The following is a 13013-nucleotide window of genomic DNA, read 5'->3' as shown; positions in this document are numbered from 1 at the left end:
TAAAATTTGTATTTTCTATAACAAAAACCATTTTAAATAATAAAATTTATTTAACATATAACAACACCATAATTAAATAAAAATAAAAATATATAAAAGTGTGAGTTTTTTATAATTTCTTATCGTTAAAACAAAATTATGTATAATTTTTTTATAATAAACCATAAATCATAATGTGAGAACCATACAAAATAATTTAAGAAATTCAATTAAAAAATTTCATTTGGAGGTGCTCCAAGTCAACTTTGAGAAGTAGATGATATTGGGACAGCTTTAACTATGAAATGGTCCCTCCCAAAGGCACCATAAATGAAAAGAAACAAGGACATCAAGTTAGCAGTTTCAATTCACTCCTTCCATAGAAAGCCAGGTTTGCTAAATTACAATGGTCTTCTCTACAATTTTTTGGTAATTAAGTCTCAGATCAAGATGGATCAGTTCATATACCTGATCAAGATCTATCAGTTCATATACCTGATTAATTTGCTTCTCCTTGTACCATGACTTAACAAGTCAACCCTAAAAGCAGGTGGATCTCAATTCTCATCTCAAGTCTTGTGTAGGTTAGTACTGTACACCGTCTTTATGCCTTCGATTATCCAGTTATAAAATCTGATTGAAGAATTTATTTCATAAAAAAACCCTATAAATCCGAGTTGAAATTTATAAAGTAATGTACTAACTATTACTATCGTTAAAGATTACTCAAAACTACATGTGATGGATGCATATGTATTGTTCCTAAACTGAAAACAAACAGGATATGTGTGCGATCTGGAAAATAGTGATACTTTAAAATATTCATTTTTAAATTATTAACATAACTTATAATCTAAGACGTGTGTTATTTTTAAATATAAAATATCAATATTTTTTTTAAGTGATGGATATAATTTTTTCTAATTAAATATAATTTTTCCAAAATTAGTCTATTATATATAGTCTTTACATAACCAAAGGTGTATTTTACTATTTTTATTCTCTAATTAAGGTGCTTTGAGGACTAAAAATATTTTTACACAAAAAATGTAAAATTTTAAAAATAAATTAGCTCAAACTATTTTTTAATATGCAAATTTTAAATGATCGGAAAAATCAAAAGTGAAGAAAAGTATTTTATTTTTATTACCCATTTTTTATATAAAAAATCAATTCTTTCACCTAGTACATATAAGGAAAAAATATTTTTATTTTTTCTATTTTTGATTTACTTTTATTGCTTAACACAAAAATATTAACATTTTAGTTTTTTAGTATAAAAATTTAATGGACATTAAAAAATTAAATTAAATTGAAGAAAGTTTTCTAGATATCCAGACACAAGTTTTTTTTTTTTTTTCTAATTAGATATCCAGACACAAGTTTGTCAGTACACATACCTCTCAAGTTAATATCAATTTTATATCAGTGTGGATATCTCTGTTCACTGACAAACTCCGTGTCAAATTAACAAAACAGAAAACTCTAACCATATGATGTTAAGAAAAATAAGAAACAACAATAATGTGCAATGTACAGATAGAGATAACATTATTTATTATTTTTAACTATAAAGTAAGAATCACTAGAGCTTTTTTGTGATTTGATCCTGGTACTTTAATTGAATAAAGAATCACACTGCAAAACCTTTTTCGTGATGTATATATAACAGAATGATTGAAGAATCATAGAACTTGTTAAAGATCCACCATTGTAATGTTGTGACATTCTGCCTAAATTTGTGGAGTTGATAGATGGAGCCAATGCTCTGCCATTTATTCTGGTAATTACATTTCTACCACCATATTGTTCACCTAAAATATAAAGAGAAAGAAAAAAAAATGATAAGAAGATGCATCAGTAAAATGTCAGCTTTTGGAAGATGAAATGAGAATTCTAAAAAGCAAAAAAAGACTATTAGCAGGTCAAGCAAACAAGAATACAAGATTACAAGAACAAAGCAACTAGCACATATAATAATAAAAAAATAATAAAATGAAGGCTGGCATCTTGAATGTGAGTTTGGGAATGCAGGATCAAAACATGCAGTCTCTTCATGACATATTTTAGTAAAATTAATATAGTTGACAGATCAAAATTGAACTTGTGATTTTAGGGGTCTGTTTTATTAAAAGGCACACCTTGCTGATTGTCTAGCTAGAAAAGGTATTAGACCACTTGTTCTCCATGGGTTTCCTTTTAGTCACTTTTCATCTGAAATTTCTCTCTTTAATTTTGCATCTGGCTACTGTAGCCAATAGGTTTGCTTTGTTAATACACATAACACATGGATATCTAACATCTTTTGGCGTCATTTATCAGTGAAATTTCAAATAGTTTTCATTTCTCAATCTTTTCTCTCTCTATTATTCATTTATCTATGTTTAGGTGTAGTTTCAAGCTCAATTTTCAAATTGAGTTTTGGCTTAGATTTAATGTTTTCTACTAATGAAGGTTGCCGCTTTTCAGTTCTGTCAGGATTCTTTTGAATGGAATGTTTTTATTTATTTTCATGTAAGATCATGCATTTATATTTATAATTTGATCATTTCAGTTTGAGCCAGCATCATATGCATATTTAACAAAATCCGTAAGAAACAACCAGCAAACCATGCATTATGCATACCTAATCTTATATTTGAATAAATTTCTCAATAAATATTTATGTAGAAGAAAACAAGAAAATAAAATGAAATAAATGTATTTCATAATTTAAAATCAACTTATTTACTTCAACTTTTTAAATTGTCTCATATATTGGCATAAGGTTGCATAGATGACAAACTGAACACCTATGCACCCTTATGCAGTCCATGTAAAATGTATTTAAATTTCAAAAAATGAATTTTGGGAATTAAAATCGCAAAAAAAATGCCACAAATTTTTGGCAGGATATGAGGTTAAAAAAATGATACATTTTTCATCCCCTTCCATCCCATTTTCACAGGAAAAACATGTTGGGTTATAAGTGTGAGCTGAAGTACCGCATCGGCTAGAAGTCCATAAACCTGAACCTTCAGGTTTTGGGTTAGAGTATGTTATTAGACTTCACTTATGTGGTGGCTTGTGGTCCATCATACAAATGAGGAAAAAAATATTCAAATTTTACCTGACTAAATCTGAATATTTTAGCCTATACTGAATTTATTGATATCCTTTAACTATGTAGTTGCACACTCATTTTTTTTTCTATTTTCTTTTGCAGAAGGTTGCCACCCTTCTACACCAAATATATTGCAGAGAAGGTGTATAATCTACTCAAGGTAACATTACAATGCTGGGAGGCCTTGCTTCAATCATTACTGGCATCCGGGAAATGGGTTCTCGTTTGAGCAAAGCACGTGGTTCTCTCAAAAATGAATCAGAAGGAACATCCTGGGGAAAAAATGAAGTTTCATACGAGGAGCTGTCTAGATTGATGAGGATAAGGGATTTGATGAGCCTATTGTTGACTTATCCAATGAAAATGAACGAGGGAGGTAAATTAAAATCCTGCATTAGTGCATTTCCTGAATGGAAAGCTCAGTTATTGTCCACTGATCATGATACTATTGTGATGGACAAACCATGGCGTGTACTAACTGAGAAGGCACTGGGATGTATGAAGGGATTTATGCCCACGGAAATAATAAGTAAAATAGAAAGTGGTGAGAGATCCATCTTCAACCAAAATGATGCCGATGCAATACCAAAAGCCATTCTCCACCTAACTGTTGATCTCGCAGTTAACCAACTAATTCAAACTTTGTTTTCTGGAGATTACTATGCACGCTATATCAGTCTGTCATCCAGAAACTTGGCTGAAAAAAGATCTGTAGTGAACAAAATAGAAGCAGCCTTTGAAGAGAAGCACAATATGTTTGGAATCGACAAAGATTTTCTTAGTGCCCTGTGGATCAATGCCTCAACATATAAGACTGATGCAGAGATTCGAGTTCAAGAAGAGATCAATAACAAGATGGCAGCAGGTTTTTCGGAGACAAAAGGGGGTGAGGAAAAAATGAATAGGCATTTGGTGATTGTAGTGGATGCAGACAGCAACAAGAAGCTGGACCTTCACAAAGTGCGTTTTCCTACTGGAGTTGTGGTGGTGTTGATAACAACTGAGCTGAAGGATGATGACTTCAGAATCACAAGCATGATGGATTTGAATATAAGGACCCAGGATCATTTGTTGCATTGGGAACTCTTTTGCAGCTATGTGGGCAGTAGCAAGGTATGCTCATCACTGGTCATTCAGAGAATTGCAGTGCAAATTGTTAAGGAATGTCATGGCCATCTTCTTGCCGTTGTCCTTGTGGCAAAGTACCTGAAGAATGTGGAAGATGTTAAACAGTGGCAAGTTGCACTTGAAAAATTAAGCAGCAGCCTGAATCCTTCCTATGATTATAGAGATAGTGACGGAATTGACATTAGTAGGGTCATGGTCAATGCATTTGTAGATATTATTTGGGAAGACATTGATGATACACAAAAGCTTTGCCTTGAACTAAGTTTGTCTGTTCACAACATTAAAATTGGGAAGCGACTTGCTATCTTAGTGTCTGATTGGGCCGATATTTTATCAGGACATACACAAGAAATGAAACTGAATTCAGATGACTTTGGTGAATACGGAAGGCATATCAGAGAGCTTCTAGACCGTTTTGTCTTGTTGAAAAATGAAAGGGGAGATGTCTATTTGCCTGTAGAAACCTATGATATAATTAAATCATTACACACCTTGAATCCTTCCATCATAAGGCATGATGCATTAGGGTTGCCGGAGCCACCCTGCATTGGACGATGGCACGACCTTATTCAGATAGAATTGATGGACAACAAAATACGTGAGCTACCACAATCACCAGAATGCCCTAAACTCAGAGTGCTCCTGTTGCAGGGTAATGTTGATTTGATGGATATCCCTGACTCATTTTTCGACCACATGCCTTTGCTACAACAGTTGGACTTATCCTACACTAGTCTAAGGGATTTGCCCTCTTCTGTCTCCAAATTAACACAACTTAAGAAATTTTATCTTAGAGGTTGTGATCTCTTCATGGAACTACCACCCCAAATTGGACAACTAAAAAATCTTGAAGAGCTTGATCTTGATGGGACTTTGATAACCCATCTACCTAAAGAGATCCGAGAATTGATCAACTTGCGAAGCTTAACCCTTTGCTTTGATGGATACCATCATGTACTTGGTCATGGCAATAAAGGCAAGCAAATTTCCAACTCAACAATTATTCCTACGGGACTGATATCAAATCTTACTCAGTTGAATTATTTAAACATCAAAGTTGACCCTGAAGATGAGCGATGGAATGATAATGTTAATATTGTTTTTGTGGAAATTATTGGATTAAAGAGGTTGGAGACAGTGAGTATATATATCCCAAAGGCTAACCTTTTGAAATTGATACCTGTCCACAAATCCCTCAATTTCAGATTGGTTGTTGGTAATCATATGCGACGTTTCATATCGCGTGTGACACCTGAACTGGAGGAAAAATTCAAACGTTGTGACTATAGTATAAAGTTTGTTAATGGTGTAAATGTTCCAAACGTAGTGAAGATGACGCTTGGAAACTTCAAGGCCTTATACCTAGACCGACATATGACCATCAAGAGTCTCTCTGATTTTGAGTTGAGGAATTTATCTGGGTTGCAAATATGTGTATTGGCGGAATGTAATCAAATGGAAACAATTGTGGATAGAAGTTATTTACATGATGGGCCTGCTCTTCCAAATTTGGAGTTTTTGAGCGTATTCTATATGAAAAACTTAAAAAGCCTTTGTGAAAGGCCTAACCCCTCTTTTCTCCGCTTGAAGTCTATAGCATTGCACACTTGCCCCATGTTAACTACAGTTTTTACCGAAGATTCTCTTAAGGACCTTTCCTTATTGGAGGAGATTACTATTGAAGACTGTCCAAAAGTAACCACCCTTATACGCCATGACTCATCAGAAATAAAAACACGGTTCACAATGCCCAAGTTGAGAAAGATATCTCTTCTCTATCTTCCTGAATTGGTCAACATTTTTAATGGCCTGCATGTTGAACATGATGTAGAAAAAATGGTATTTTATTATTGTCCTAAACTCCAAAGTCTTTCACAATGGGAGTTGTCAAAGGCATCTGTGAAGATCATCATAGGAGAAAGCGTGTGGTGGGAAGCATTGAAATGGAATGCAGCAGAGTGGGGAGATGCTGGTCGACCCAATGTTTTTGAACGAATTTTTTCACCAATCAGTGAGGAGGCTGACATCATGACTCAACTGGCTGCACATCAAGAGACTCAATTAAGTACAGATCACGATGAGTTTCTGGTAATTACTGTATTCTTTTTATTTCTTTATTTGATGTTTTAACTTTCTATTTTTCTCTCCAAAATCATTGATATTTTAGAATATTAAAATTTAATTAATATTTTTTTCTTAAATATATCTAAATTTAATACCTACTTATTAAATAAAAACATTTTAGTTCAAATATAATAAATTTTGGTTCTGTTAGATATTTTTAACCCACATGCAATAATTTTAAACATTAATAAAAAATGGGAAGGAAGAAGTATTAGTTATTGAAATATCTGATAGCTTTTGCCATTGGTTTTTAAGTTTATTTTTCTGACAATAATTGGATGAATATAATAAAATGGGAATAAGTATTCTGTTTTCAGAGTTTAATGTGCATATCGTTTGTTCTCATTTCTCTTATTGATTCACCAAAACGACAAAACCAGGGAACCAAACAAAGGCATGATGATAGTAAGTTACCATCAAATCCTGAAGAAGTAGAAGACCTACGGCGTGACTCAGCTGCAAATCCTTTGATTGCATTCACTTATGATGAGTTAAAGATTATCACAGCAAATTTTAGGCAAGATCGTGTGTTGGGGGGAAGAGGATTTGGAAGGGTTTACAAAGGATTCATTTCTGAGGAGTTAATAAGGAAAGGGCTTCCAACACTTGATGTAGCTGTTAAGGTTCATGATGGTGACAACAGTCATCAAGGGCACAGAGAATGGCTGGTACACTTATTGTCTTTCTGTACATTGTTTTGTATGAAATTATATCTAACTGCAAAATCATGATGCTTCACATGCTACAATTTACATGCAGTCCTATAAGTATGTTTTATATTATTCTTTAATTAGAGTTAGAGTTAGAGTTTCACGACTTTTATTAATCTTCTATGTAGACTTTTATTATACATATTATTAATACGAAACTCCAATTCTAATGAAAAAAAAATAACATTTGTTTAAAGAATTGTGTCTAAATTTGTTCATATCTATTTTAATTTGAGTTTAACGGGGATATATTAATGGGATAAATTTTATATTGTTATTTAATCATAAATAATTATTTATATTATTTTTAAGATAATTTTATAAAAATCAATAAATTATAAATAATGATTTATGATTGGATGATAGTGTAATTATATATAGTTATTTTTCTCATTTATTTTACTATTAACACGTAAATTGATGGAACAAACCTGAAATATTAGTGTTAAAGATGTAAGATTAATTAAGATTTCTTTGCTCTAATTCCAGTCGCAAGTCAAATTTTGGGGGCAGCTTTCACATCCAAATCTAGTCAAAGTAATTGGGTACTGTTGCGAAGACAACCATAGGGTACTAATATATGAGTACATGTCCCGGGGAGGTCTGGACAACTATTTGTTCAAATATGGTAAGTATATCATGCCACATTTCTCTGGACATTGAAATTCCTTAACCTCTATCAAAATTGAAAGCTAAGTCATTATTGCTGCATATTAACATATATGTATTAGGGTACGTGTCAATCCACGTAATCATTGATGGACTATGGATATCATAGAAAAATTAGTTGTAAATTGTTACATTACCATATCAATAATCCAACAACCATGACGATTGTTCAAATATTAAGAAAATATCTTTAATTTATTCTAGAATATTTTAAAGACATATATATGGACCAAACTTGAGGAGGAGAGCGTTGATTATTATAATTAAATATGTAGTTTATCATTTAGTTTATAATTTATCTGTTGTGCTGCATAGACTAGTGCAACCGCTCACGCGCATACAAACAAGCCAACAACCATCGAATTGATTCTTATGAAAAATAATTAAATTATGGTACATGCAAGTGATTCAAGGATCAAGACCGGTACTAGACACTTAATTTACAAATACTTAACCACTAAATCAAATGAGCATTTAAGTTTATCTGTTTATGTGACAAATATTTTATATGTACTTACCTTTAATTAAATATAATTTTGGTTATTTATATTTTGATAAATTTATAATTTTGGTTTCCTATTTTAAAATAAAGATATTTATTCTTCCTATTTTATAAAATTCACAGTTTTCATTCAATCTTTAGTTTTGCTCATATTTATTTTTAATTTCTTATAATTTAATTAATTAAATAATTTATTGATAGTAACTCAAATGAATAAGTTAGACCTAAAATTCAATTGAACCAAAATAAAAAGATATAAGTAAAATTGATTATTAGACCAGAATTTTGAATTTTCTAAAATAAAATGGCTAAATATCTCTATGCAAAAATAAAAGGATAAAAAATATGGATGGAATAAAGTTGAAAAGGCAAAACACTTCTATTAATTGATGCCAATAGTATAGCCACAAGAAGTGACCACATCATTCCAAAAAAAAAATAAAAATTCATAGCTGTTTTCTTATAATAACAGCCCCCCACACCCACACTTCTAAATTACAAGTTAGTATTGCTTAGATTGGTTTGTATAAAAATATTTTTTTAGATATAAATGCATTTTTATTATAATTCTTACTACAAGCTATTACTATTTTGCACATGTCAAAAATATAATTGTAGTATTGATCGTAAATAGTGTCTAATTTAGAATTATTCTTTTAATACATTTTCAATAAATGGCAAGTAAGATAATATTATTACATTGAATTACATAATGTATGCCATGTCAACAATTATATGGATCATCAACCTATTTAGGTTCAATCCACAGCCTTTAAATGTTTATCACTTTTTTATTGTTTGTATATCTAATGCGTCTTCACTTAAATGGCGCAGCAATTGCCATACCACCATTGTCCTGGTCCATGAGAATGAAGATTGCATTTGGCGCTGCAAAGGGACTTGCATTTCTTCATGAAGCAGAGAAAACTGCCATCTATCGAGATTTCAACACATCAAATATTTTATTGGACCAGGTCAGCACACTTAAATATGCCAATTGAAAATGAAAAAAAGAAAAAAGAAATATATAACGAAAATGTGTAGACAAAGGTAGAATAAATTTTAAGCAATGAGAGAAAGTGTGTTTGAAATATATAGTTTCTTATTAGCACTTCTCTGGAACGAGACACTATTGTTTGGTTTCTGATTCGACCATGGAACAAATACTGTTTTTTCAAAGATGTTTGTACTATTAGTAATTGACATTGTTTTAGTTATTTCGTGGTTCTGTTTAAGCAAATCATGCACAACGAAACAATATTTGTCACAAGACCAAAACACACAAGCTAGTATTTTGTGAAATCCCTGGTTAGATTTCAGGTGTTGAAGCAGAAAGCACAATGTAATATTTGCATTAGTTTCTACTCTTGTACAGCGAAGGCCACAATGGTTCCAGAATAAGCCAGCTTTCAACTAACCATCTTGGTTTTTTTATGTTTCAAAAACAGGAGTACAATGCAAAACTTTCCGACTTTGGCCTTGCTAAGGATGGACCAGTTGGAGACAAATCCCATGTTTCTACTCGAGTAATGGGAACATATGGTTATGCCGCACCTGAATACTTAGCGACAGGTAAAGTATATTTTGAAGCTGGAATTCTGTATTCATTTGTGAAATAAAGTTCATATTTTTCACTAGTATAGTGTATGTATTCACGGTATAAAGGATTTTTACATTATTATTTAATCACAAATTGTCAATTATGATTACTTTGTTGTCTTTTAAAATAACTATGTTGTGTCAAAGATGATTCTTGATTTATTAATAGTTCAAAAGTTTGTACTAACATTGCATAAATTTATTAAAACATGATTCTTGATTAAACATGTTGTGCAGGTCATCTGTATATCAAAAGTGATGTTTACAGTTTTGGTGTTGTTCTTCTTGAACTTCTCACTGGAAGAAGATCCTTAGACACGACATTTGATGGAGAGCAGAAACTTGCAGAATGGGCTCATTCTTTGCTGAAGGAAAAGAAGAAACTTCTAAAAATCATAGATCCAAGGTTGGATGGTGATTATCCAATTAAAGCAGTTCACAAGGCTGCAAGGCTTGCATATCATTGCTTGAACAGCGACCCGAAAGCAAGGCCTCGAATGCGAGAAATTGTACATTCATTGGAGCCTTTGCAGGCACACACAGAGGCACCTATTGGAAAAAAACGTTGACCATAATCAGTGAGGATCCTGAATCTGATTTGAAAAGGAAAGATGCAAAATGTGTGATAGAGAGGGTATTGTTATAGGTTCAGTTTCCCTGCTCGATGGAAGAGAGCTTTGCATTAACTTCTTGTGTTTTTATTGATAAGTGTCACTTTCATTAATAAATCGATTTTTTTAAACTGACACTTACCTTACTTTCTCTTACTTTTATTTCTTGTGAGTACTTAAATTTGTTAATAATAGGAACTTTAGTCTTGATTGTTGCTTTTTACTTGTTAATAAATTTTTATTAGGTTTTGATCTTGTTTTGTAGGAAAAGTGCAGAAAAGGAGTGAAGAGTTTCGGGAGCGCGCTGGGCTTAGCCTGAATGGAATTGAGTTTCACACTGGACTACCTGAGAATGCTTTGAGTGAAGATTTGATCTCCGCACGTTTGTCACTTAGCACGATTCCTCTTATGCTTGGCACAGAAGTCTGGAAATTGAAGGAGTCTTTTTTAGGAACTATGATTTGCGTAGAAGTAATTGTCCTTAGCGCATCACTTATGAGTTGTCACCTATTTAAGGAATTTCTTTGTACTTTTTCTGCAACTTTTCATTATTCATTTTTCGAGTACATTCTCTGATAAAGGGGTTGTGACAGTGACCTTTGTGCTCTTGTATGGCTTCTTCTTCCTTCTTTATTTCTCCATGGATGCCGACAACATTTATCATATTGAGTGTTATCCACTTTACCGCATACCAGGTGTTTGATAAAATTCCTTAATAGTTTTTCATCAATATTTTGTCCCTAATTGTGTGTTTCTGAATTCTCTTTTAATTAGTGTTAATTTCTTCTAAAAATCATCATTAAAAATGGGGTTCTTTATTCCTTAGTCTTAGTTGACAAATTGTGAACAAGTGCTTAATATTACGCAAGTATTTTGAAAAGTGATATTTGAACTTTTCATTTTATACCACTTTAATGATTTGGTATGCTTATCAAATATTGTTAACATTTATTAACATGACATACGGACAATTTCTTTCTATTCTATCAATTTCCTTGCTTTTCAACATGGTTGTCATATATATGCAACTGGATCACTGTATGAAATAAAAAATTAAGACAAGCAATAGCAGCAAAACGAGTTGTTACTGCCCTTTTGTTTTATTTGAATCTATCTTTCCTAGCGTGGATCCTTTTTCTAGCCAAAATGTTATGAAAATGTCCTACGAATATTTCTTGCATTAAATAATAATACAGAGTACCGGAGGCTACACATAGCCCTCGAGAGGCTGAAGAACTTGACATCTTATGTTTAGAGAAAGAGGGGTTTGAAGAGGGTATCTAGGTTTTGTATAACTTTAGAATGATTTAAATATACGCAAGTTATTATTGTATATACATTTGATTTCGGGCACTGGATGACCTGAAGAATTGGGATAAAAAAATAACATATATAGAGTTAGAGAAGCTTTAGTTTAGAAGATTGAATTTTTGGACTCAGGAGCCTCTTGTTTATATATCCTTGCATTTGCTTCCAAGTTCTAACCCACCAATTTGGGACTTGTTCTCCAACAGTCTTATAATTTATATATCGTCCAAGAGTGCGAGAGAGTGAGGCTTTCAGCTTGAGCAGCATGTTTGTTAAAAAATGTCAAGACATTTTGGACTCAGCCCCTTGCTTATACACTTTTAACCTTTCATTTATTTAGTTCTAGTCCTCTAACGTGGGACTGATTCTCCTACAAAAACTAATATTTTAATTTTCTACTAGTATCTGTCAAGTTTTGTTTTGTTCCTCTCTTTTTTTTTTTTTTTACTTCTTTTAGCCCAAAGTAGCTATCCAGTTCTCAAAATTTGGGGTGTGCTATTACCCTATTTTTGTTTTTTTGTGGGAATTGAAGAAAGTAAGCTATTAAATTTGATTATCATTTTGATTTTCTGATCATTAAGATGGACGTTTGCCTATTAAGTTACGTTGTAATTTCTGTTCACGTGGGTGTCAGAGCAGTCAGAGCACACACCAAGTTGTGAGCAACTTATTAGAAACTGCACAACAAAAAAGCTGAAGATCAGTGACTTTATTTGTCTTCGTTGTGTTTACTTAACACATCCCTGAATCAAAGATTTTACATGCTAAATGTTCTCACGTTAGGCATTACTTCAGATTGTACCCAAATCTTCGTTCAGCTTTTTGGATAATAGTATGTGATTATCAAAATGCTTTACGCAAATGTTTCCTTGTAAAAGTGAGATGGATATCTGAATCTTTTCCCATAAAGCTTTGGTAATTCCAATTTTTCTAGGACCACCATTTCAATCATAATACTGCAAACAAACATCTGTCTTAGGGAATAGAGAAATATAATGATATTTGTACTACTAAAGATGAATTCTAATAATTTATATCGCTTTCCCTTTAGTTTAGCATGTAAGCTCCTATTTGTCTTGTTCTATGAACTCTGGTACCACCAGCCTGTTATTTTTTGAATGTTGAATTGAGCCAAAAAAAATCATAACCACACATTTTTTCAGCTTAAGAACCTTTGTTCATAAGAAACAGGCTTTTTCAAGGCAGGTTGGTCTGTATAATTTGTTTTGTGCAGCATTCACTTTTTTGTGCATAACTCTACACGTATACTTCTAAATTGC

General features: G+C 32.2%; 1 pseudogene; it reads left to right on the top strand.

The window, feature by feature from the left end:
- The first annotated feature begins 295 nt into the window (after nt 1-295).
- LOC114421763 lies at nt 296-11155 on the top strand (annotated as a pseudogene).
- The last annotated feature ends 1858 nt before the right edge of the window (nt 11156-13013 follow it).

The sequence above is a fragment of the Glycine soja genome, chromosome 8, assembly GCF_004193775.1.
Source record: "Glycine soja cultivar W05 chromosome 8, ASM419377v2, whole genome shotgun sequence".
NCBI classification, from domain to species: Eukaryota; Viridiplantae; Streptophyta; class Magnoliopsida; order Fabales; family Fabaceae; genus Glycine; species Glycine soja.
Note: the sequence above shows the minus strand (reverse complement) of the source record. Positions and strands in the feature narration are given on the sequence as shown.